Raw genomic sequence first — 25207 nt, 5'->3', positions numbered from 1 at the left:
ACATTATATCGAGCCTCTATTCAATTTCTCCAGCATAAGTTTTGGTACTTCAAAAGACAGCCACAAAAGAGAAAGAAGAAGAGGGTTCCAGCTAAAAATGAGTTTGATCAGTCAACTGCTCCATCTTAGAGCCAGCTATGGCACACCACACTCTCGGGGAACTTTCAGAGCCTGGCGAATCGTGATCCAGATCAAAGATTTGTTATGTGGCAAAGGAAGAGAATGAAGAAGAGATCTATCACTGCCGCTTGCAGCTATTTTTTTTAAAAAAAAGAAATCTACTGCATCGAAGTCCAGATTTGCCCACAATCAACAACGTGCTCAGACTCGCATGGTTGGTCACATCTCACACAGCAAGCACAACTGTCCTCCCATGGATGAATTAATCAATGGCCACTCATTGGATTTACTGCACGATGCTCCAACGCTACAGCCAATGCATTGACGAAGATCACCAATGATAAGGATAGGAGTTTTTAATGTTTAGCAATGGCTAGAGCTAGTGTTATGTTGATCATTCCAACATCTTCTCCCTGTTCTCTAGCTATGAAAGAGTTTTCTCTCCTTCGCGAAGCGTTCTCCACAGTGGCCTCCCACTAGGAAGAGCAGAAATCTACTTCATAGGAGTTTCTAGTGGCACAACCTTCGCCATCACGCCCATATTTGCAAGTCGAGGAAAAGAAGAAGTCGAATGCCTGCACATTACAGGGTACAAATGATATTCGTTCCTCTCTGGCAGCCCATGCAACTGTGGCGAAAAGCCTCGGAGCTCTGTCCGTCAAGCACAAAAAGATCCTAAGCATCTTGTGCTTAATGTACGTCTAGATTGTGGGAGAGAAGGAAGGAGTCTCACTTGTAGCTTTCTTGCTTGCACAATGGGGGAATACACACAAAGGTGGAGGCGAAAAACAGTTTTCCTCTTCTTAGTTGTGTAAACCAAAAAAGAACTCACATACAGAGAAATAGAAGAACCCTATATATGGGTCTTAAACCAAACTCAACTAACTAAGGTGGCATACTAACTGAGCCACAAACTAGAGTAGATAAGGATAGCTGTCATCTAGTTATTATTCATGGGCAGTGTACCAACTGCATCTGCACTAGCTAACAAGTCGGTGACATAAATGCACAACGATCACCCTGGCATATCACGAGTGGAGCTCAGTATCTCAAGACTCCCCCTCGAGCTCAACCCCAATTCATGCACACCAAGCAGGTCTCTGAACTTGCGCAGCTTCTCTGTGCCTAATGCCTTCGTGAATATGTCAGCTACCTGATCCTCTGTGCTGACATTTACTAGATCAATAAGACCTAGTAAAACCCTCTCCCGCACATAGTGATAATGCACCTCAATGTGCTTTGTTCTAGCATGATAGACTGGGTTATTTGCCAAGTTTATACTGCTCATGTTGTCACAATAAATGACAAGCGGCCCATCTATAGGCTGATGCATATCATAAAGTAGCTTATGTAACCAAGCTACCTCACATGCAGCCATTGTTGCACCCCTGTACTGAGCCTCTGTGCTCGACAAGGCAACTGTAGGCTGTTTCTTGCTGCTCCAAGTGACTGCAGCACTCCCAAAAGAGAACACATATCCACTGGTAGATCGTCTATCAGAAATACTACCAGCCCAATCAGCATCAGCGTATTCATGCAACTGTATCTGAACCCCAGTCTCATAAAATAGTCCATACTGCAATGTGGACTTCACATACCTGAGTATGCGTCTAGCCGCATCCAAATGTGGTTTCCTTGGAGCCTGCATAAATTGACTTACCAATCCAACAGCATAGCTCAAATCTGGCCTGGTAATAGTCATATAAATCAAAATTCCTACTATGCATCTGTACATAGTAGGGTCTTCAAGAAGCTCACTTGCATCTGCGCTCAGCTTCACATTCTGCTCCAAAGGAACTGAAATAGGCTTACAGCCTGTCATCCCATATTTGGACAGCATGTCCAATCCATATTGCCTCTGCAAGAGCCATATCCCACTTGGTGATCTAATCACCTCAATGCCCAAGAAATAACGCAGCTCTCCCAAATCCTTTATCTCAAACTTCTGCTTCAATAGCATTTTCACATGAAGGATATCTTCATCACTATTACCTATCATAATCAAATCATCAACATAAATGACAAGGAGCATAATACATTTCTTTGTTTTTCTCACATAAAGTGAGAAATCTGCCTTGGAAATCTGAAAGCCAATAGTGACAAGATACTGTCCTATCTTGTCAGACCATGCTCTAGGTGCTTGCTTCAAGCCATACAAGGCTTTCTTCAACCTGCAAACAAACTCAGGATGAACAGCATGCACATAACCTGGTGGGTGCTCCATATAGACCTCTTCTTGCAAATCACCATGCAAGAAGGCATTCTTTACATCCATCTGATGTAAAGACCATCCCTTTGATGCAGCCATAGCAATGACTACTCTTACGGTTTCCATCCTTGCAACCGGACTGAATGTTTCTTCATAATCAATGCCATATGTTTATGCATACCCCTTGACTACTAATCTTGCCTTGTATCTGTTCACAAAACCATCTGCATTGTGCTTCACCTTATAAATGCACTTACAACCAATTGCATTCTTATATTTAGGCAAAGGTACCAATTCCCATGTAGTATTTTCTTCCAAGGCATCCATTTCTTCATCCATGGCTTTCTCCCATTTTTCTTTTCCCATGGCTTGCTCAAAAGAAGTGGGTTTTGGTTCATGTATCACTTTGACTATATAGGCATAGTGAATGGCTGTAAATCCATCATATTTCAGCCTATCCACAGGATACCTAGCTCTGGTAGACCTGCGCAAAGTAGGCTCACTTCCAGGTGCTCTCAAAACATCCCTGGTCTTCCTTACTCCAGGTGTAACAATAGAAGGAATACCCAACTCATCATCAATGCTCTGTTCTGAACCACTAGATTCACCATCCACATAAGAGTGACCTGCATTCACATCAAACATGGGCTGATCTACCTTCTCTTTTCCTTTTCGTGATACCTGCATACCACTATCTGCATTGCTTTGAAGAGATTCTCCTGATCTCAATGCATACCACTATCTGCATTGCTTTGAAGAGATTCTCCTGATCTCAATCTTCCTGTCCATGGAGAAGAATGTGAGCCAAGGCTAGAGAACACTCCAGGTCCACTAATATCTTGTGACTGCTGCTATGAATTCTGTGCAGCATTACCATTTTGTGCATCTACATTATCAATCACATTTACTGTTTTATACCACCTACTCATCTCATAAAAAACAACATCTTTGCTCACTGTAAACTTACGAGTAGAAGGGTTATAGCATCTATACCCTTTCTCTGTGCAGAGAGTAACCAATAAAGATACACTTCTTAGCTTTTGGATCCAACTTGGATCTTAACTCATCTGGCACATGAACATAGGCAATGCAACCAAAAATTTCAAATGAGAAATATCTGGTTTCCTATCAGTATACCTCTCCTCTGGATTCATGCCATGTATTGTTGCAATGGGAGTCCTGTTCATTATGTAGACTGCTGTGGCAACTGCTTCAGCCCAGTAAAAATCTTGTTGAGTGTTGAAATGACTTTTTTTTTTGCTGATTTTTGTTGTTTTTGAGAGCTGAATGGTTGATTTTATGAGAGCTGAATGGTTGATTTTTGTTGTTTTTTGAGAGCTGAATGGTTGATTTTATGGAAGTTTTTTGAGAGTGTTTTGGATTATATTGATTATGTTTTGGAAGTTCATGATGTTTATCAGTGGAGATATGAGGTTCTGTGATGTTCTGATTGGTTCTAATTGGTTCTGTATACCTTCTGTATAGCTTCTGTTTTGTTCTGTTTTCTCTTTGTAAGGAGGGATGGATTGATGATTGATGAAGATTGAGATCTTGTGAAAGCTTATTGAATGGTTTTTGAGAGTTTGAAATGGTTTGAGTATGAGTTATGAGGTTTTGATGACCTTCTGTAACCTTCTGTAGGTCTTCTGTAGAGCTTCTGTCTCTGTACTGTCTCTGTACTGTAGCTGTTCTGGTACTGTACTGTGACTGTTCTGTATGCTTCTGTAGGTGTTCTGTAGAATGTATGTGTATCTTGGGAAAGTTTTTTAGCCTTGGAAAGAGGTGAATAAAAGTGCAAAAGAGCTAAAAGAAGTAAAAGAAGTAGTTGCTAAAGACTCAAGTAAAGACTGGAGTGAAGTGACAGTAGTGAGCTATGAAAGGACACTGTAGTGGCTCTAGTGACTCTTCATATCAGACATACCTCTTGGGAGGGGTATCCACGATCTAATAAGGATTATTAAGAGTGATTATGAGAGATTGTAGTGAGTATATGATGTATTATTGATGGAGAGAGAGAGAGAGAGTCAGAGATAGCCAATTCTATTAAAATAGAGTGATTGTATATGAGAGATTGAGAGAGAAGACTATGAAGACATTGAAGATGAATACTATATGATGTATTTCCATTCAAAGATGGTGTATTCCTTTGCTTTCTTTGTTATATTGATGGATTTTGTGAAGATATTGAAGAATATAATTGATTTTATCAAATCTGTGAGAGATCTACATGATGCTGCATGAAGATTTGTTGTGTCTGGTATTCTTTTCTTCATTGTGATCATATAAAACCTAATAAACAAGCTTGTTGATGATACAAGATAGATTTTCTTGCAAGAGAATTCCCTTTTCCTTGGTGTTCCTCTTGGGGCTCCATGTTCTTGGTGCGCAGCCGGGGAAACTTGCCATCAACAAGCACCAGAAGAGGCTGAAAATGAAGGAATTGGCATTGCCAAGAAGAGAAGAATTCAATGGATGTTTGTAAAGTTCCTTCCTCCACTGAAGAGTTGGAATTTCTCATAATCAAAGCCACTTTCCACAAGAAGTTCATCCCACGATGGCGGAAACACATCACCATCATGATGCATGCTCTATGTGGTGGATAATTTCCTCTTCCTGTTGAAGCAACTGAAACTTGTATCTTGGTGGCAAACTGTTTGGGAACAAACTGAAGAGCAGAAACAGAGAGAATGACCATCCATGGAAGATTTGGCATTCATTGAGAAGTTTCCAGACATCATCAAATGGGAGATTGTGAAGAAGCTTCAGGAGTCTTGGTCTGTAGAGGTTCACGAAGACAAGAAGGAAAAGAGTTGGATTTTGTTCGTGGATGCTCAACAGCAAGATACATGGGATGCTTGGTGCACTGATAATCTTCTATTTGTTCAATTAGCAACCCATTGGAAGTTGGTAGATAGAGTGTTCTTTACAACATACAATGTTGAAACCATCAGAAGCTGGCACTACTATGATGATGGCACCACCACAATGCTCAGACGTATGCATTTTGACACCTTTAGAACCGAATACCTTCCTCTGTGTAGTGGCATGAAAGCAGAATTCAGAGGCGTTGAAAAGGAAGAAGTAGAAGAAATGTTGGCAAGACAGTCCTCCAGAGAGACTGAAGCCTTCTATTAACCCTCTGTGGATCACTAACAACATAGTGGATCCAACCCCCTGATGAATGGCGCAATAAAGAGGCAAGCGTTAGAACAAGTCCAGAGGTACGTGAGAAGAGAGAAAGCAAGAATCAAAGCTGAGAATGAGCTCGCAGAGCAGAAGCCGCCTTTGACGCCCTTGTGGAACTTTTTACAGAAGTCCCAATGGCACATCAAGCCCTTCCTCCTCCTGCTCGAGGTCCACTTCCAAGCTAGATCCATCCTGGAAATATTGATGACAGGCCAGTGAATGTAGTTCCATTGCCAGTTTTTAAGGGAGAGTACAATGAAGACCCCAATCTTCATGTAGTAGAGTTTATGGTAGCATGTGTGGCTAACAATGCCAGAACCCCTGAGCATTGGTTAGCAATATTCCCCGCCACTTTCAAGGGCGCGGCGTTTCAGTGGTATGAGAGACAAGCAGCAGGAACTTTTGGCACATGGAACGACTTGAAGTTGGCCTTCCTCACTAAATTCAGGCATGAAGGTTTTGAAGAGCGGATGCGAGAGGAATTTATGAATTTAAGTCAATCCTCTAGAGAAAGAGTAGAAGCTTATGTCTCACGAATGGAATCCATCCTGAAGAGATGGACTAACCATAATCTAGATAATGGCATCCAGAAGGGGGTGTTTCTCAGAGGATTACAACTAGAAGTCTGTAAGTTTGTGGAGCTGCAAAGACCAGCCACACTGCAAGCTGCAACAGAAGGTGCAAGACTGTATGATGAAGTGGAAGCTAGATTGGCGATGAATCTAGAAGAGGAGTCCTACCTTCTCTGATGCCATGAATGATGTACCCACCAAATGCAGTCCCAGGGACAGTCCCCTACCCCTACCAACAGATGCCCCCAATATCACAGTACAGTGCACCAAATCCACACTGGCCACAATCAATGCCTCAAATGATGGTTCAACCACAACAACAATGGTCCCAACCAATTTTCCCAATGCCAAATTAGCAGCAACAGTGGAACCCTACCAACTGGAGCCAACGACCAACAATTCAAACAGGAGCTCTGAATCAGAATCAGAACAGAGATTCCTCTGCACCAGCCCAACCTGTTTATGCACTGATTACAGAGACTCCTCAAAACCCTACTGCCAGTACCTCAGGAGGAGAAAGCTTAAAGGATTATTTATCCAACTCAGTTGCAAATATCAAAAAGGAGTTGATGGATGTGATTACAAAGCAGCTACAGACGCTGAAAGTGAATACCGCTAGCATATCCAACGTTGCAGGAGCAGGAAGAGATGTGATGCGGTCAAATACTTGGTGTGGTAAGTGTCATCAAGCAGGCCATTTAGCCACTGAATATACACGAAAACCAACCATCCTTGGAGCCTTCTGTTCCTACTGTTTACGGAAGAACCATATAGAGGATATTTGCTCTCTGAAGGAGATGCATGATAGGAGAAGGAAGGAAGAAGATGCAAGATTCAATTTGCTGGAATCCAAAATGACAACACAGGATATTGGACCCAAGCCTAGAGAGTTTGGTCCTAATTTCGGACCCAGAAGATTTCCATCCCAAAGTTACAGAGGAAGACAGTCTGGCGGTGGTCAGAGATCAGAAGTGGAGTGTTACAGATGTGGAGAAAAGGGACACATTTCACCAAATTGCCCAAATCCCAGAATGTCAATGGATTATAAGCCCTTATGTAGTCGATGCAAAGGATAAGGCCACACTGCAAAAGACTGTCCAAGTCCAACCCCAGTGAAAAACAGTGCTACTGATAGTCTGGCCAAGGCCCAAGAACCTACCTCCAATTTAGTGAAATTGGAAGTTGATGCCATCACGCGTGCAAAGAAGAAGGAACCATCTATCCAGAAAGAAAATAATCCTCCTGCCAGAACAGTGAAGTTCAATCTTCAACCAGAAGAACAGAATAGAACAGAGCCTGACAGTGCCGTACAGAGCACTACAGTGCCACAGAGAGTCATAGAGACAGTTCCAGAGACAAGACCAGAGGTCCAGGAGATAGAAAAGGAGGAAGTGCCACAAGTGGTAGAAGAAGTTTCCATGATGCCTCTGTTGGAAGAAACAAGGAAAATGAGAATGGGTGTTGTCCCATTTCCTAACCGGTTAGAGAAGCCAGTGGATCCTATTAAGGAATATGATCTGGTCAGAGATCTAGATATCTTTAAACCAAACCTCACATTCCGACAATTATTCATGTTGTCTCCCAGTTGCCGAAAAAGGTTCAAAAGTATACTGACAAGAAGACGTGGCTTAAGGATTGCTCCCTCAATAGCAACAAAGTTCAACAAAGCTCCAGAGCCTGTAAAAGAAGTGGACGTGGCTAACGCCTTCCTAGATCCGGGTACCCTAGAGACTGGAGTGTGGATAGAAGGCTGTTTTATTACAAATGCACTGATTGATGGTGATTCATCAGTGAACATTATGACGGATGTGACAATGAAGGATCTAGTCCTACAAGGTGTGCAACCAACCCAATGGCTCATCAGACTGGCGGATCAGAGCAGAATCAAGCCTTTGGGCATTCTCCCATATGTGAAGACTACAATGGCTGGAAGAGATTATTGACTAACCTATCTGGTGGTGAAGCCAAACTCTTATGGTACATCCTACCCTCTGTTACTAGGCAGACCATGGCTTTTTGAAGCCAGAGCAAGGACGGATTGGTTCAAAGGAACCTTGACTTTGGGTAGAGGACCCAACAAAGTGGTGCTGAAGCTATATGGTGCTAAAAAAGGACATGGATCCACCTCCTTGGAATTATCTTCTAACTCTCCTAATGAGGCTACACATGGAACATTAGCAGACGAAGATGCTGTCAAACAGATCCTTCCCAAGAAAACAGTGGCACATTCCTTAACAGTGGATATTGTAAGCTAACTTCCAAAAGATGCAAAGCCTTTGACAATGGGTGAATACTTCCTGCCTGAACCAGGTTTCCGAAATCACTTCTGACAGTGAGATAGAAACATGGATGTATTGCTCTCCCTGTTACATGGCCATAGCATAGCCAGAGACAAAGGCAGAAGATGAAACATAGAACATGTTCTTCTCTTACAGAGCTCCTATAGAGCCAGAGACAGAGCCAGAGCCAGAGCCAGAGCCAGAGCCAGAGCCAGAGCCAGAGCCAGAGCCAGAAGAGGAATGAGATGATATTGAAGAAGAAGGTTATGAAAGTGAGATGGAAGAATCTATCCCACCTGAAGAGGATACATATGAAGAAGAAGTTCCAGAAGCATCAGAAGTTGACGAGCTCAGGCTGTGGGATAGAATGGCGATGGTACCATTTGGTCTGGTAAATGGATCTTCTCATATGCAAAATCTTTATAAGAAATGAATTAAGAAGACCAAGCCATCTTTCAGCAGTGGCTCATGCCGTTCTAACCCATCCTTGCCAAAGAAAGATGATGATGATGCACCGTGCCAACAAGCACCAGTCCCACAAACCCAACAGGCATCAGAGGGTCCCTGTTATGTGACGTTCCTGGATGTGTCATTAGAAGATGAGTCTTCAAGCCAAGAGGTAACTAATCGTGAAACCAAACCCGAAACGGCTCTAATCCCATATCAACATCTCAAGGAGCAACCTAAGTCTCCACCAAAAGAAGAAGTTGGTTCTAGCGGGACATCAGAAGAGGACACCACTCCCTTGAGAGAGTCAGATCTGTATCCAGAAGCAGTCTGCAGGACCTTCATCCATGAAGTAGAAGGTGAAAGGCAGTTAACTTTTGTGGATGCAGATGGCACTAAACGCCATTTGAAGGTGGGTAGCAGCCTCCCAGAAGAGAAGTTGTCAACTTTGTACAACTTGTTGAAAGAGAATTTGGACGTGTTTGCTTGGTCCTACAAAGATCTAAAGGGGATTGATCCCACAATATGTTAGCATCATATTGACTTGGAGCCTGATGACAAGCCAGTACGGCAACAACAGAGGCAAATGAACCCGAATTATTCCACATTGGTGAAAGCAGAGCTGCTGAAGCTTTTGGAAGCCGAGTTCATCTATCCAACGGCAAATAGTGAATGGGTCTCACCCATCGTGGTTGTACCCAAGATGAATGGCAAATTGCGAATCTGTGTGGATTTCCACAAGCTCAATTCCAAAACGAAGAAGCATCACTTCCCTATCCCTTTCACAGACCAATTGTTGGACACAGTGGTGGCTGGACATGAGCTTTATTCCCTTCTAGATGGATTTAGTGGATATAACCAAGTCCAGATAGTAGAAGAAGACCAGTCCAAAATAACCTTCACCACAGAATGGGGGACCTACGCTTACCGAGTGATGCCGTTTGGGCTCTTCAATGCCCCTGCTACTTTCCAGTGAGTCATGATGGCCGCATTCCAAAATCACCTGCACGACTTTATTGAGGTATATTTGGATGACTTCTGTGTCTATAGTTTGATATGTGAACACTGGGGACACCTGGAACAATGCTTTGATCGATGTCGGGAGTATGGGATTTCCCTCAACCCCGACAAATGTATATTTGGGTCTCTTCTGGAGTTCTGTTGGGCCACATTGTCTCTACACACGGGATATCAACAAACCCTGCAAAGATCGAAAAGATTGCAGCCCTGACAGCACCCACCAACCTCAAACAATTGAGAGGATTCCTAGGCCATGTGGGTTACTACATAAGGTTCATAGCCCATTTTGCAACAAAGGCAACCTCCTTGCACGAGCTTTTGAGGAAAGATGCAGAATTTGTTTGGACGGAAGAATGTGACAAAGCCTTCAACACTCTGAAGCAGTGTCTGATTGAGGCACCCATTCTACAGCCTCCTGATTGGACGAAGGAGTTTCATGTACACACTGATGCATCTATTGAAGGCTTAGGCGCAGTTCTCTGCCAGAAGGGCTCCTCGAAGCTGGATCAACCCATCTATTACGCAAGCTGAAAAGTCACTGATAGGGAACGGAACTATACAGTGACAGAGCTTGAGTGCTTGGCAATGGTGTTTGCCCTAGAGAAGTTCCGCCACTATCTGCTATCTACCCACTTTAAATTTTATGTGGATCACAAGGCCCTGTCCTTCCTGATGAACAAAGCGGATGTGAAAGGACGAATGATGAGATGGCTCCTTCTATTTCAGGAGTTTGACTTTGAGGTAATTACCAAACTTGGTCGTTCCCATGTTCTGGCTGATCATCTGTCGCGTATTCCGCAGACTGCAGACGAGGAGCAGGATGATCCAGACCTCCCTGATGCTTCCCTATTCTTGGTAGAAACTATAACTCCCTGGTATGAAAACATTGCCAATCTGCTCAGAACCCAACAATACCCTCCTGGAATTTCTAGTCGGGAAAGGAAGAAGCTTATGTTAGAATCAGCCCCCTACACGTTGTTAGGCGGTGCACTATACAAGAAAGGCAAAGATGAAGTGCTCAGAAGATGTGTTGTAGGATGAGATTGGGATTGTTCTAAAGGCTTTCCATGACGAGCCATGTGGAGGCCACTTTGCAGGAGAAGCCACAGCCAGGAAGGCTCTGCTAGCAGGATACTGGTGGCCTACCATCCACAAGGATGCCTATGATTACTGTAAAAGATGTGATGCTTGTCAGAGAATGGGGAAACCCACGAAGACAAGTGCCATGCCACTGCAACCGATTCTTCCCTTGAAGCCTTTCGAGAAGTGGGGCATCGACTTTGTAGGCCCAATTGATCCTCCTACCAGAAGGAAACAGAACAGATATATCCTCGTATGTACAGATTATGCCACAAAGTGGTGTGAAGCTAAAGCCCTAAAGCGGGACAATGGTAACAGCATGGCCCTGTTCATGTACGAGAATACCATCACCTGTTTTGGCAGTTCCTTAGAGCTGGTAAGTGATAGAGGCACTCATTTCATTAATAAAGTCATGGAAGAGTTGACAGAGCTGTATAAGATCCGCCATCGTAAGTCCACTCCTTATTACCCCAGAGCCAACGGCCAAGTCGAAGTCACGAATCACATCCTCTGCTCGATCCTGACAAGAACAATTGCCACACATCGTCGTGATTGGGACGATCGACTTACAGAGGCCCTCTGGGCGTACAGAACCTCCCATAAAGTAGCAACAGGACAGACACCCTTCCAGCTGGTGTATGGTACAGAAGTTGTTTTCCCTGTTGAGCTGGAATTTCCCTCTTTGCGAGTGATCAAAGAGCTTTTGGGGGACAATGATTCACTACAACGCCGTCTCCTGCATCTGGAATGTTTGGACGAAACTCGCAGGATGGCTCTACAGTGCATGGAAGCCACGCAAGCTCGATGCAAGGCTTACCATGACAGCTTCATCAAGCACAAGGAGTTCAAAGAAGGTTATTTGGTCTTAGCCTATGATTCACGATTTGGCAAGTTTCCTGGTAAGCTTCAATAGTGGTGGATGGGCCCATATAAGGTACTTGCTATCAACCCCAATGGCTCTGTCCAACTGCAGACCGTTGATGCCTCTGATGATCCCTTCCTGATCAATGGATATCGTCTGAAGAAGTACTTCCCTCCTTGGGGATCTTGACAATCACGGTCACCTGATCCTTTCCCTCGTTGGCGTGGCACTATCACTCTTATAATGCAACTTCTAATAGTTGTTCTTTAGCCACTCCTGATGAAGTGGACGCAACCCTTTGTCCCCTCAACCCCACCTTCCAGCCTTGATCTCTTATCCTCTATTTTCCACCCATGGCAATGGCGAGGTGGGTTCTGACAAGTGGTATTTCTACCATTCCCTTGCTTAATTCGAAAAAAAAAAGAGAGAAAAAAAAGAAAAATATACATCTCTGTCATGGGAGAAAAGGACTTAGGTCCCTGTCATGTCGACATATTCTTTGAGAAAAGGTGGAAACACCCTTGGGAATAGGGAAAAACAAAAGGAAAAAAAAAGAAGAGAAGAAAACAAAACAAGATAAGAAAAAAGAAAAAAATCTGTTATGGGAGAAAAGGAAGCAATTCCTTGTCATAGCAGGCCTCGTTCCAAGAAAAGGTGGCACACACCCTTGGGCGAGAAGCTGGCTGTGGAAACGGTGGCAACACCCAGCACTCCAGAGAGTGGATTCATCAATTGATATCCCCAGGATCCAATTCCGAAGCTGCCTCCCTTGGTACGCTGTGTCCTATGTCTCTCTGCAGAGTGTCTAACTGTCCTCTAGCAGACGACATGTCCTATCCAACACAACGTTCGATTTGATGGCAACCTCCCTGGATATGCCTCTTCAACAACTAACGATGCGATCTTCATCAACAAACAATTAAGTGATGTGAGCTTTCATCCTAACCGGATGGGGAAGTGAGTATGGTTGCCCTCTGTATCTATCAGAGCTGAGACAGAGGGTGGGGCGAGTGACCAGTCTTTTCCTTTCAAATCAAATGAGAGGTGAGAAGTGTGAATGAAGTGTTGCACGCACGGGATGGGCCTCTCAATGCACAAAGCACGATCTGTTTCTGTGCACTACACCATAAGGCTCCCTGGCCTTCCTTCTCTCACCGTATGCCGAAAGGGCAGGATGCACAGTTGCACCATCAAATGCGCACAAGGCATACAACCTTTGCACAAGTGACCGTGAGGATTACATCAACGGGTTTCAGGAAAGGGCTGCCCTCTTGTATCTATCAGCAGAGCATGAGACAGAGGGTGGGCTGAGTGTGACTGGAGTTTCTTCAATCAATTACTGAGAGGTGAGATTGAGGGACGTTACGACCCTTGGAGTCCGGTATGTTCCCGTTTCCCTATGCACACACGGGATGGGTCTCTACCGTCATCACAGGGCATGTCACCCTGTTCGATACACTACACTGTAAGGCTCCCTTGCCTTCCTCCTTGCACTTATGCCAAATGGGTTAGATGCACTAATACACCATCAATTGTGCACCTTGGCATACTTCGTTTGCACCATTCCCCTGTTGATTTCTAAACCGGGTATGAGATATGGGTTTCCATCATTCTTCCTCGAGTGATATTAGTCATGGGGCGAGTGACTGTTCTTTCATTCCATATGAGTGACTGTGAGTTGAGTGCAACATTCCTCATCATCGACGAATTTCCTACGATTCCTTCAACCAGCTACCTCCCTGGTGCTGCCACATGGTCCCTGCCATGACGGATGTGTGCTGTGAAGATGCCTTGGTACCTCCTGCAGCCGACAACAACACAGGACGAGCCATCGACAATCAACCTTGATTCTCAACAACATGGGCCAAGTTTTTCTAACCCTACACCTTCTGTTTCTCAGTGACATTCATGTTTTAAGTGTGGGGACGTTAGTGGATGGCCTGTTGCGTGGTCCTAGGTCCCTGTTGCTCGGTTAACCCTATCCGTTAAGGTTTTAAGTGTGGGGACGCGTCCCTGCACGTCTACATTGCATACCCTTTTGCATATGTCTCCACCTGCTCATGCATCTATGCCATGCCTTGCATTTACCTTGATGGGGTTCCTTCCCACCCACTCGTTTATTTTCCACCCACCCTTGGGGCTGTTCCCTTGCAGTTTTCCTTCATTCCCTGATTTTGCGGTCCTGCCCTGTGAATGTACCCTACATTCACCGAAGTCCACATCCAAACTTATAGCCCTATTCCTCCCTTTGAATTGACCATTTTTACTTTTTACCTACCACTGTTCTGGTGTACGATTTTCGAGTTATTAATTTTTAAAGCATTTTGCACAAATTAGCCGGTTTTCCATGTGAATGTGCTTTTCTTGCTTCGGAACCGTGATCTGACATCATAGCCCTAACCACCACTTTCTCCCTGACATTTTTCCTTTTTAGTCCGTGTCATTCCGATGCATGGTTTGTTCAATATTAATTTTGCGGTTTTTTAAGACTTTTTCGTGCGTCTTTTTGATATTTTTCCATGTGAACCTGCCTTGTTTGCATCGGAATTCTAATTTGATTTGACAGCCGTGTCCTTCACGCCTTCCCCCACCTTTTTCCTTTTTTCTCCACCCTATTTCAACTTTTGGATTATTTATTATTAATTTTTCAATGAGTTTTCAGGTTTATTTTTTGTGTTTTTTGCATGTGAACCCCTCCTACTTCAGCCGAAACTGTGTTCTGACATGACAACCCTGTACCCCCCCTTCCTGCGGACATTTTTCCTTTTTACTGCATGACATTCTGGCGAACGGTTTGTTCCATATTAATTTTCAATTCCATTTTCGGGTCTGTTTTTTGGGTTTTTCCCACGTGAATGCGTCTTATCTCAGTCGAAACTATGTTTTGACATGATAAGATTTTCGGGCACGTCTTTCTGCACATTTTTCCTGCACCCCGTTCCGATGCACGGATCTTTCGATATTAATTTTTAATTGCGTTTTTTGACCCATTTTTTTCATTTTTTTGCATGTGAACGCCCTGTCTTTCCCCCGGCACCCCCGTTGCACATTTTCCCTGTCTTCCCCCTACCGTCTTGCCCACTTTTTGTTTTTATGACATTTCGTTTTGACGTTCGGATTGGGCGATATTAAATTTTCTTTATTTTTTCGTGTTTTCACGCGACTCGTCCCGCGCGTGAACGCGCCCGTTTTCAATTTTCCGCGTCTCCACATGCCCCGGTCGTGTCCACATGACCCGTCCCGATGTTCCGGTGCTCTTTCAATCCCATCACGGCAAATTTTTTTTCCCCGCCCCGCGCACGGGCGCGGGACGGGGGTACGCCTTTCTCTCATGGGCCCCCTGCCTGTTCTTTCCCCTCGGGTATCCCCCCCCATGACCCCTCCCCCTACCTTTCCCCTTGGGCACCCCACCCCTTTGGACACACCCCATGGGCCCTTGCCCCTGCCCATCCCCATACCCTTCCCTATCCCTCCCCTATCCCGACCCCTTTCCCCCCCAACCGTCTCTCCCCTCCCTCTCCCTCTGTGTGCTCCTTCTCTCCCCTCCTCCTCCATTCCCTCCTCTTCCTCTGTTCCTCCCTCTCCTCCATTTGCTCCTCCCTCTCCTCCATTTTCTTCTCCCTCTCCTACCCTCCTCCACCTCTCCTACCCTCCTCCTTCTCTCCTCCCTCACGCCTTTGCAGCCCGCCCTCCTCCTCGACGCCTTACCCTCCTGTGGCCGTCCTGCGGCGATGTTGCCGCCGTGGAGCACACCCTGTTGTCCCGCCTCTGCAGTCGCCTTGACGACGCCTGCGGGCCGCCTGTGGCCTCGCTGTGGCCTTCCCCTCGTCGCCTGCTCGTGGTGCCCTGCGCCGTGCCGCCCATCCTCTGACGACGCGCGCCCTCTCGCTGTGGCGACTTCCCTGCCCACGCCTACCACCTATGCCCCACGCCATGACCCCCGCCGACTGGTGCCTGCCTGCGCCCCTCGCCTGGATGCCGCCCTCTGCGCCCCTCGCCTGACGTGCCGCCGCGTCCGCCATTGCCCGCCGCGCCGGCTGCCACATGCCCTACGCCGGCGTGCCTCGCCGTTGACCCGCGCCCGTGGCCCTTATCCGCCGTGTACCCCGCCTGCCTGCTGACCCACCACGTGCCACCTGCATCACCCACACCCCCCTCCCTAAGCCCCCCTCCCCCCCCCCCATAAACACACACTCCCTACACCCCCCCATCTAAGCCCCCCTTCCCCCCATTGTTCCACCCAACCCTCCCCTACCCCCATCCCCACCAAAGCACACTAAATCCCCTACTCCCATCTCAGCCCCTTTCCCCCACGCATATACACCCACCCCCCTACCCCTATCTAAGCCACCCAAGCCCCCAATCACACACAAACCCACCCCCACCATACCCCTTCCTAACCCCATGTTTCCCCCCAGCAGATATCCCACCACACCCCTCCATATGCCCCCCATCCCGCCCACCCGCAGTTACCACACACAAACCAACCCCCCTGTAAGCCCCCTGTCCTACCCTACAGACCCACAGCAGATAACCCCCTACCCTCCACAAACCCCTGTTCCCCCCAGAAACCCGCAAAAAACCTGCCACCCCATTTTCCGTCCATGATCACCTGCAAAATGTACGTACGCGCGTGTGGGTGATTGTTCGTGATTGATCGTGTCATTGTGCGGGAGCTTGTTAGCCGATTGCTGACACGCAGCTGCCACGCAGCCTATTCCTGGGTATTTTCCCGGATTCTTAATTTTAAATACCTGAAAACCTTTTAAAAAACATTGCAAATTAAACAAAAACATTAAAAAACACTAAAAAATTTGAAAAAATTTACATAAAAATCTAGAAAACTTCCCACTATTTTTGCAACAAATTGCCATATTTCTCTACCTTGTAAATTTCAAGAAAAAACATTTCAGACCATTTTAAAATTCCAAATTCTTTTAAAAATACCCCAAAAATGAAAAAATTCATTAAAAATGCTTAAAATTTCCAAATTAATTTCCAAAAAAAAAAATCTAAAATTTCCATTAACATTTTTAGTTATTTTTGGCATATTTTTTAGGTTGTACAAATACTGCATTACATCCTAAATTCATTTTTAAAAAAAAACAAAAGAACAAAAAAAAAACCTTTTTTATCCAAACACCAACTAAACATCTAGCAAAAAAATCCATATATTTTTGGATTGAGGAGAGCATATTCTTTGCATTCACATACACCCACTACCAGGTATTTTTCCTTTTTTATTTTTATTATTTTTTTTCCGTTACCCCAAAATTCATAGTTAATTTTTAACATGAACCCTAAACACCACCATGGCACGCACATTCGCGCTAAACACACCATTTAAAAATAGAAATAAACCCGCCGTTCACTTAGCACGCGCTAAGTGTGCTAAAGAGGCACTTTAATATTTTTAATTAAAATGAACCAGCCGTCACAAGAGCACGTGCTGGCAAAAAAGCGCTCCACATCACCTTAATTTTTAATAAATGAACTTGCATTTAGAGACCCAGTCTGGGTATCGAAGTCCAGGATTCGGATTAAAGCACCGCTTTAACCTACTAACTGGTAATTAACAATTTTAAGAAGGAACCGTCGTTTTCTTGATAAGGTTTATCACTTAATAAAAATTCACCCATTTCTTAATAATTGACTAAAATGAACCCTTTCATTAAATTAATTTCCCCTCACTGCACTTAATTTCCCCTTTTTAATGAACTCGTTTCGTGGGATGGGTACGCAACATTTTCAGAGTTCTCTCCATGGTTCAAACCTTGTTTATCAAAAGTTGTGGTCTTGATATGTGAGGGTTGTTGTGATGTTTTGGTTCAGTTTCTTTGTTACGGTTAAGAGTACGGTGTGTAGTTTTTTCTTTATTACCTGATACGGGGATTTGGGTGTTTGCATGTTGCATAGCATGAAGCTTTCGGTCACATATGTCTAGAGATCATGTCGAATTTTTTTCTAGGCTGTGGTTTGCTTGGGGATAGTTGATCGAGTCACGTTTTACCACTTTGGTTGATATCTTATCCTTGGTTTTTGTCTGTTGCTTTGCAGGCATTCTCCTTGTTTGTCTGTGTTTATGGTGTGTGTGTAACCATCTGAATGGCGCCTTCTCACGCTCCTCCCCATATCCAGTATGTCCCACTAGTCAGTAGGGATTGCTCTTCCCTACTCACTTTTGAGCCTCTCACGAAGGCGGGACTCGCTGCTTTTGTGGCTGCCTCCTTTCCATTGCTTCAAGATGATCCATCGATGTGTGATGAGTTTCTGGCCTCCTATAGCAAGAAGTTGGGACTGGTCCAGGGTATTTCCATGACTTTGACACCTCGAGGCCTAGGGAAGGCTCTGACTAACGAAGACCCTTTGTTACCACTCGCCAGCTTTTCTCTAACGAAGAGATTGTGAAGCTGTTCCAAAAGCAGACAAGGAAAATGTTGGATGTTAAGAAGGTGATCAACTCTTCAGGAGTTTCCTTTTCCATGATCACTAATCCTGTGTGGGAGTTGGTCTGTCAGTTTCTCCAAGACAAGTTTATGCTTGCAAAAACGCCATCCCATTACTTGTCCAAATAGCTTTTTACAGCTTCAACGATGGTGTTAAAAGGAGTAGCTATTGATTGGAGCACTTACCTACTCACTAAGATGGATCAACATTTCGTCAAAGTCACCAGGGGCAATGTTACCAATGTCACCTACGGATCGTACTTGTATGCCTTCTTGACCTACTCAGGTTTACAGAAGAGTGTGCCTCCACCTCCTCCATCTGATCCAGTACCTCCTCCTCCACCTTCAGATGAGTCAGAACCAATTGATATAGAGGATTTGGATTCTCTGCCTCCCTTGGTCATACAGCGCAAACGCTTGAAGCGGATAGCGGATAAAGCTCCTTCAGTTCTTCCTTCAGTGCCCATTCTTGCTACCTCTAGCAGTGATCTCCTTGGTTATCTCACATGTAATAACTTGTTCCGAGCACATCGAGAAGGTTCATTGGATATATCAGTCCTCTCACTGAACAATCTAGTCTCGGGAGATGCCTTTCCTTTCCTATGTAAAGACATTCAGTGTTCCATTGAATTGGCAGTGACGTTACGATTTTCCTATGCACCCACGGAATGGATCTCTGCCATCAGCACAAGACACGTCACTCTGTTCTGTACACTGCACTACAAGGCTCCCTAACCTTTCTCCTTACACTTATGCTAGATGGGGTTGGATGCAATGATGCACCATCAATTGTGCACCCTGGCATACTCTTTCTGCACCATTCCTTTGTTGATTCCTAAACCGGGTGTGAGCTATGGATTTCATCATTATTTCCTCGAGTGATGTTAGTAATGGTGCGAGTGACTGCTCCTTCATTCCATTTGAGTGATCGTGAGGAGTTGAGTGCAATCTCCCTCGTCATCGATGAATTTCATGTGATTCCTTGAACCAGCTACCTCCCTGGGTGTTGTCGCATGGTCCCTGCTACGAAGGACATGTGCTGTGAAGACACCTTATTACGTCCAGCACCCAACAACGATACAAGACACAACCTATAGTCGACATTCCTCCTCGGTAATATGGGCCAAGTTTTTCTGACCCTACACCTTCTATTTCTCAGTGGCGGTCATGTCTTAAGTGTGGGGACATTCATGGTGGGCCTGATGTGTGGTACTAGGTCCTTGATGTTCGGTTTACCCTTCCTGCTAATGTTTTTAGTGTGGGGACGTGTCCCTGCGCGTCTATGTTGCATACCCCCATGCATATATCCTATTATGATCATGCATCTATGCCATGACTTCATTTTTATCTTGATGGGGTCCCTTCCCCACTCCTGTGTTCTATTTCACCCTGTCCTCAAAGCTGTTATTTGACCATTTTTATTTATCCTTTGTTTTGTGATTTTTTTATGCGAACGCACGCTACGTTCACTGAGAATCACATCCAACCTTACAGCCCTGTTTGTCCCTTTGAACTGTCCATTTTTTCTTTTTACCAACCCCTGTTCCGATAGATGGTTCTAAAGTTATTAATTTTTGAAGCAATTCTTGTAAATTGGACGGTTTTCAATGTGAACGCGTCTTTATTGCTTCGAAACTCTTATCTGATGTGCCAGCCTTGCCCTATCCATTCCTTCTGACATATTTTCCTTTTTACTCCCTATCATTCCAATTTACGGTTTATCCGTTATTAATTTTTGCAGGTTTTCGGGCCCTTTTTCGTGCTTATTTTTCACATTTTTCCATGTGACCCTGCCCTATTTGCACCGGAATTCCAATTTAATTTGACAATCGTGTCTTACCAGCCTTTCCCCCACCTTTTCCTTTTTTCTTCTCCCTCTTCTGACTGTCGAATTTTTAGTTATTAATTTTTTCGAGTGTTTTTTAGGGCTTTTTTGTGTTTTTCCCATGTGAACCCTTTCCAATTTCCCCCAACTTGAGTTTTGATGCACTAGCCTTGTGAATCCCTTTCTTTCAGACATTTTTTCTTTTTATTGTCCTCTATTCCGGTCCACGATTTTTCCCATATTAATTTTCGAGTCCATTTTTGGATCCATTTTTGGGGTTTTTCCCATGTGAACGCGTCCTATTTTGATCGAAACTATGTTTTGCCATGATAGGATTGTAGGGAACATTGTTCTGCATAATTTTCCTTCTTTCCACACTTCGTTTCGATGTGTGAATTTTTCGATATTAATGCATGTAAGTGTTTCGGGCTTGTTTCTTACGTTTTTCCCATGTGGACCACCTGATTTTGCCCCGAAAACTGTGTCGCATTTTTCCATCATTTTTCCCTCGTCTTCCGGTACCTTTTTTCTTTTTACGGATTTTCGATCCGACGTACGGTTTGGGTTTTATTAATTTTCTTCCTTTTTGTCGAGTAGCCGCGTTTCTCGTGTTGCACGTGAACGTGCCTGTTTTTGATTTTATGCGCCTCAGGACGCCGCCGTGGCATCTGTGGCCCGTGCATTGCCGTCCCTGCCCCGTTTGATCCCATCATTGCAAATTTTTTAACTCCCGGCCTGCGCATGCGCGCGCGACGGGGGTGCATTTCTTTTTCACACTCATAACCAATTTGTTTAAATTAATTAAAAAACACAATAATTTATTTATTTAAAAAACAACAACAACATAAACAAAAACAATCCACATTTTTAAAAAACTACTAATAATAAACCTCAAAAACACCACACATCCTTAATTTAAAATTAAAAAAAAAACACACACCCATACAACCAAACCAACCCACATTAACTTTTATTATTATTATTATTATTATTTAAACAACACAAAACACCCTTTATAAATTTTAACAAAGAAAAACAAACAAACAAACCACACACATAATAATCAATTTCCACGAAAAAAAAACAGTATCTTACATGCGGCCTGTCGTTATCTCCCTCCTCTCCTGCGCGTCGATCTCCCTCCTTTCCCTATGCTTTGTCCTTGTCACCCTTCTACCTCCTCTCCTCGTCGCCCCACCTGCGTTCTCCTCCCTTTTGCCACTCCCGCCCTTCGCCGCCCCCCACATCGCCTCCCTCTCCTCCTTCATCTCCGCCTTCTCTCCCTCTTTACCCCCTCCTCTCATCCACTTCTCCCGCTTCTCTGCCCCCCCCATGCCTTCTCCGCTTCCTCCCTCCCCCCCCCCCCCCCCCACCCCGCACGCCTTCCTCCCCGCACCTTCTCCGCCCCTCCACGCCTTCTCTGCCTCCTCCTCCCCTTCCTCTCCTCCACCTCTCCCGCTCTTTCGCCCCTCCCCCCCCGGCATGTCTTAATGAACTAAAGCGAGCTTCACTAAGAGCTTTTGTGAAGATGTCTGCAACCATTTGATCACTGGGACAATGCTCCACCATAATGGAACCTTTCTTGACTTCATGTCGAACATAATGATAATGAATAGCAATATGCTTTGATTTACTATGTTGTATATAGTCTTTGGTAAGACTAATAGCACTTTGGTTGTCGCATTGAAGAGGTGTACTAGATGATGAAGGATGTCCCAAATCTACAAGTAGTTGTCAAAGCCAAACTAGCTCGTGAGCTGCTAATAATGCAGCAACATATTCGGCCTCAGTTGTAGAAACTGCAACACATCGTTGTTTCTTGCTGGACCAAGAAACCAAACATCCGTTTACAAAGAAACAATTCCCACTTGTAGATCGCATGGATAAATTTGAATTTTCCCAATCAACATCTGTATATCCAATAAGGTCAAGAGAGGTTGAAGAAGATAAAGAAGAATCCTCTCGACGACAATAAATAAGACCAAACTCCTTAGTACCCTTGAGGTACTTAAGAATACGTTTTGCAGCACTCCAATGAATAGTGGAAGGGGAAGAAAGATACTGCCCCAAAAAGTTAGCTGCAAATAAAATATATGGTCTTGTGTTTAAACCAATAAATTGAAGACAACCAACAAGATTAGCAAAAGGTTGATGAATGGCTGATTCTTCATTGCGTGTTGTAGATGTACCCTTGGTAGAGCTCGAAAGAATGGGAGTGTTGGCAGATTGCGCATTTGTCAACCCAAACTTCTTAACAATATCATTAATAAACTTTGTCTGGTGAAGAAGAAGAATGCCTTGTTGTCGGTGTCGTTGAACTTGAATACCCAAACAAGAATGTATCTCACCAAGATCCACCATTTCAAATGCAGTTGATAAAAGCTTCTTCATAGCATCCAAGAAAGCAATATTATTTGACACAAGAATAGTATCATCAACATATAGAGCAAGAATAGTAAAACATTTTTCCTCCCTTTTGATGTAAAGATTTGGGTCAACAAAACATGCAACAAAACCTTTAGATGTGAGGAACTGATCAATCTTAATATACCAAGCATGAGAGGCTTGCTTCAATCTATATAATGCATGATGAAGTTGGCATACAAGATGCTCCTTTCTTGCAATCATAAAACCTTCAGATTGCTCCATATAGATTTCTTCTTCAAGATCTCCATTGAGAAAAGCTGTTTTAACATCCATTTGGTGAATTTCTAGATCAAATAGTGTTGCAAAAGCCAAAAGCATACAAATAGTTGTGGAGTGCACAACGGGAGAAAATGTTTATTGTTAATCTACTCCTGCAATCTGCGACTAACCTTTTGTAACAAGTCGTGATTTGAACTTATCAAATGAGGCATCAGCTTTGGTCTTGGTTTTATAAACCCATTTACATTTGATAGGAACACGATTTGGGGGGAGTTCAGTAAGAATCCATGTACCTTTGGAGATTAAAGAATCGTACTCAGCTTGCATAGCTTCTTGCCATTGATCCCTTTGAGACGAATTGATAGCTTCCATATACGATATTGGATCCTCTTGGACAGACATAGCATCATCAAAGACACCATATTCAATAGAATAGAATCCATGCTCTATCTCAATAGGAAGATCGACATATATCTCCAAATTTTCATCAATCTTCTTTGGAGGTGAATGAGGTTTATGATCATCAAAATTAGTAGACTCACAAAGCAAGTAAGGAAATGCACTAAGCAAAGACTGTGTATCATCTGAAACATCTGACAACCATGTGCCACCCATAGTCTTCTCATCAAATATAACATCACGACTAATGATAACCTTTTGAGTAGAAGGATCATAAAATTTGTAACCTTTGGAATGATCTGAATAACCAAGAAAAATAACCTTCAAACTTGGAGGATCCAACTTATATCAAGTGTCCTTGGACACATGAATATAAGCAATGCAGCCAAATGTGCGAAAGTGAGAGACTGAAGGTATCTTCCCTGTCCAGATTGTTATAAGAATTTTACTAGCAGGTGCAGTTGTTGGAAGATGATTTTGAATAAAAACGGTTGTTAGAAGTGCTTCAGTCGAAAACTTTGGAGACAAACCAGAGTGTATAAGCATGCAACGTATAGCATTAAGAATAGTGCAATTTTTGCACTCAGCAACACCATTTTGCTTAGGAGAATAAGGAACTGTAAACTCATGATGAATACCTTGATCCTTACAGAAGTCATCAAATAGATTGGATACATATTCACCGCCATTGTCACTGCGAAGAGTCTTTATAGAGAATCCAGTTTAAAGCTCCACACTTATCTTGTATTGTTTAAATATAGATAAAGCCTTAGACTTATGTCGAAGAAGATATACATGTGTGTACCGTGAGAAATCATCAATGAAAATAATAAAATATTGATATTGATACTTTGAGGCAAGAAAAGGACCGCAAATATCGGTATGAACCAAATCCAAGAGAGCACAGGAATGTGATGAAGTCGAAGTGTGGAAAGGCGAATGATGGTGTTTTCCAAGTGCACAGTACTCACATATTCCCATACATAGATGAGATTTAAGATCCATACCTTGCACAAGACCATGACGATGAAGATCAAGAGTTTTGGCAAAATCGGAGTGTGCAAATCATTGATGCCATAATTTGCAATCTGTATCTCCAGGGGCAGTAACAACATTTGCAACCGTATCGTTCAATGATAGCTCAAATAGATTACCATGTTGAGGAGCCACTGCTATAGTATGTCCGTCTTTCTCTATATGACATTGATTATGATCAAAGCCAACACACAAACCAAGATCAACTAGACGAGCAATAGAAAGAAGATTTCTTTGCAAATCTGGAATATGAAGAAGTCCTCTTAATATTCTAGTGGATGAAACAGTCCCCAGATATAAATCACCCACTCCTTTGACTTGACAAGTTGTATCATCCGCAAGGTAAACAAACTTCTTGACAGGAAGAGAATGATAATTGTGAAGCCATTGTGATTGGTATGTCATGTTTCCAGTGGCACCTGAATCAACGATGAATAGAGAACCATCATGAACATGAAGTACCTTTTCTGGAGAGATATCATGATGGACGAAATTGAGCTCCTGATGAGTATGATCATCATCAGTTGTAGTTTGTTGAACAATATAAGCTCGAGAACGTTCTTCATCATATATGCGTTTATAACAACGATGAGATGGATGATCTGTATGTGCATAATAATCACAAGGAGGAAAACTTTTGGATGAGTGAGGTTTCTTTGTAGTAACTCCATGGTCCTCATCATATTGACGTGCCCAGCAATCAGAAGCCACATGGCCTTTCTTATCACAATAAGAACAATGTTTGTTAGGATAAGCAAGACGAGAAGATTTACAACCTTGATTAGGGCGTCCACCCTGCTGAAAATGTGAAGCGGGACGCTTGCAAGCAACAAAAGCAGCATCAAAATCCCTCGCAAAACAGCATCAGATTCTTCCAAATGATGCTCATGACATTGAGAATATTCAATAAGAGATATACATGCTTTGTCAAAGTGGATAGTATCCTTTTAGACTAAATAGTGATGATATTGTCATATAAAGGATCTTTGATAGTATGAAGAAGTTGAGTAACAATCTGATTTTTAGCAACAGGAGCGCCGACAGCACCAAGATGATTGATAATGCCTTTAAAAGCCTCGAT

The sequence above is a fragment of the Lygodium microphyllum genome, chromosome 11 (genome assembly GCF_053477565.2).
Source record: "Lygodium microphyllum isolate KBCC chromosome 11, Lygodium_microphyllum_v1.1.10, whole genome shotgun sequence".
Lineage (NCBI taxonomy): Eukaryota > Viridiplantae > Streptophyta > Polypodiopsida > Schizaeales > Lygodiaceae > Lygodium > Lygodium microphyllum.
The sequence above is the reverse complement of the archived record's forward strand: the minus strand, read 5'-3'. Positions refer to the sequence as shown.